The following is a 2,654-nucleotide window of genomic DNA, read 5'->3' as shown; positions in this document are numbered from 1 at the left end:
TAATTTTATTGTTGTAGAGGATAGAGAGATGGTGGGGAATTTTGAGAGGGAAGTGTACAGATAGGTGGATTCATCACTTTAAGGTAATTTTTAAAAATATTTTTTGAGAGTGGAATACTTAAAACCTTTTAAAATTGCCATACAATACTCTTAGTTATTGAAATGTAAAAGGAATAAACTTTGGACTGTATAAATTTTGATATATAGTGGAATATATTAAATGGACATCCACAGACAGATTTTGATGAAGTCCTCTTTTTTCTCATTATTGTGTATGGTTCTTGATTTATTTCAATTTTTTAATATCTTTGTCAGGAATTGGAAAAAAATGGTCATTTTACAATAGGATAAAAATTACATACGTAAGTTTTTAAAAAAAATTTGGCTATATATCACAATTATTTGCTATATCGAATCTGTTATAACAATGCAAGCATGACTCCTATTATATCATCTGTATAGTTCATTTATTTGAGCATTATAACCTGTGTGATTGATTTTCTATTTTGAGGTATGAAGTTGATGAGTTCAAATTAAAATACAGCATCTGTGGACTGTGGAGCTAAGAGACCCGTACGAAAATTTGCTCACGTAATTTTTAAAATTTCCTGGCGTACCCATAATTCTGAAAGTCCAGCTAGATTTTTAACAACAAATCCTATGGAAAATACTGGCGTACCTGAGGCGTACTCCGGGCGTAATTTAGCTTGAATTATGCAAATTAGTACGTCTAGATTTAAAAGTACGCCTTTAAAAAGAAAATACGCCTCAACTAGGAAATACGTCTCTAGCGAAAATACACCCGTACAAAAAACAACAAATCCTATGAAAAATACTGGCGTACTTTAGCTTGAATTATGCAAATTAGTACGTCTAGATTAATAAGTACGCCTTTAAAAAGAAAATACGCCTCAACTAGGAAATACGTCTCTAGCAAAAATACACCCGTACAAAAACCCTCCAATTGTAGAAAGTACGCCTCAATAAGGAAATACGTCTTTAGCGAAAATACGCCTCATCAACAGTCAAGGCAAAAAAAATTACATACAGGAGTCTACTTGTGGCCTGCATATTTAGTAACTCCTATAACGGAATACAAGATTGAAAAAATAATGAACACAATAACTGACAGGTATTTGAAAATTGGAACTGTATTTAACAATACATAATTATGCCTGTGTAACAGATTAAATTTTTCATCAGTTGACAAGTACATTAATAATAATCATATAACTAACAAAGGAGATTGTACAGATGTATAGTAGTTTTAAATATTTCTAATAATATATGTAATATGTAGTTCAATAAGTAATTAACACAAATTCATAATGATCCTAAGGATGCAAACAAATTTTTAAAATGATAAAAAATAGACACATTATACATGGGATATTAAAATTCAAATACATTTCATGGAGTAGAGTTGAATTTTTTCCAATGATTTGTCAGTTTATGTCCCATAGAGTAAATTTGTAAAAGGTTAATTACAAGGGGGTGCTATATCTGTAACAATTTTTGGACATTATATGAAACTTACAACAGTTACCATGTAATATTTCACAAAATTGACAATTATACCAACTTGAAATAGAAAGATAAAAAATTATATCAGCCCATCGATGCGCATCCATTTCCCCCCCATGCGTATAGATATGTAAAACGCAAAATATTCATTAACATAACAGATTGATTTCTGACAAAGATTTGAATTTAGGTTATAAACATAATCAAAATGAAATTATACAATTAAAATCAGAGCTTAATTAATATTTTAAAACAATAGATCATGATGACTAGAAATAAACTGTAATAAGATTACTGTTAAGCACTATGGTAATTCCGAACCACAGCAAATAATGTATATATATACTCTCCTTTGAATCCACAAATCATCAAACACTGAATCTTTGAGAAAAGACCATAGGCTAAGAGCGTTGAGATTTTGAATAGCACAGTCATCATTATTAGAGCAGTTGATTAAAAATAAATCTCAAAGAATTACATTCGAAATTTTGTTATTTGGCACAAGCACACGAGTATGACAGTAGGGTTCTTTCGAGTTGCTTACTGGCACAGGCTTATTTTAACTGCAAGGTACTGAGGTGTTGCTGACAGAGGTTAACACATCTTGACCATTAAGTACAACTGAGTTATTGTATGGCACAGACACACGAGTATAGCAGGGTTCTTTCAAGTTGCTGACTGGTACAGGTGTGTTGCTGATTGATGTAGTAGTCTTAAGCATACTGCTAGGTCCAGAAGTGTTGCCGACGAGTACTGGAACATTCGAACTGCAGGACTCGGGCACGTAATTACTGCTGGGTTCTACATTCTTGCATTTGCAAAGATTGCTGGTTTGAGTCTATTATTGCTTCTTTATTTCTTCTTGTTTTCGGCTTGAATTTCTGTTGAATAATGATGAAAATATAAGAAATGTCAGTAAACTTTTCTGAATATATTGGGTTTAAAACCTAACGATACTTTCTTATGCAGAAAAAAATGTAAAGAATGCATTATCTATCTAGATACATTTGTTTACATAAACTTAAGATCATCTAACATCTGTTTCTACTTTCACAACTAATTAATTTGCAATTCCTTGCCCCGCCCCCCGATTGTGTAGTGCAATACTACCTCCTATATATATCAAATGC

The 2,654-nt window shown here is 31.7% G+C and overlaps 1 long non-coding RNA gene across 1 annotated transcript in view; it reads right to left on the bottom strand.

Annotated features, from left to right (window-relative positions):
• Positions 1-1,128: 1,128 nt before the first annotated feature.
• The window catches only part of LOC125682124 (uncharacterized), a 2,596-nt gene continuing 1,070 nt past the window's right edge, over positions 1,129-2,654 (bottom strand). The window contains exon 2 of the long non-coding RNA XR_007372435.2: positions 1,129-2,405. This is a non-coding gene — a long non-coding RNA (uncharacterized LOC125682124). The remainder of the gene's footprint in view (positions 2,406-2,654) is intronic.

The sequence above is a fragment of the Ostrea edulis genome, chromosome 2, assembly GCF_947568905.1.
Source record: "Ostrea edulis chromosome 2, xbOstEdul1.1, whole genome shotgun sequence".
Lineage (NCBI taxonomy): Eukaryota > Metazoa > Mollusca > Bivalvia > Ostreida > Ostreidae > Ostrea > Ostrea edulis.
The sequence above is the reverse complement of the archived record's forward strand: the minus strand, read 5'-3'. Positions and strand labels throughout refer to the sequence as shown.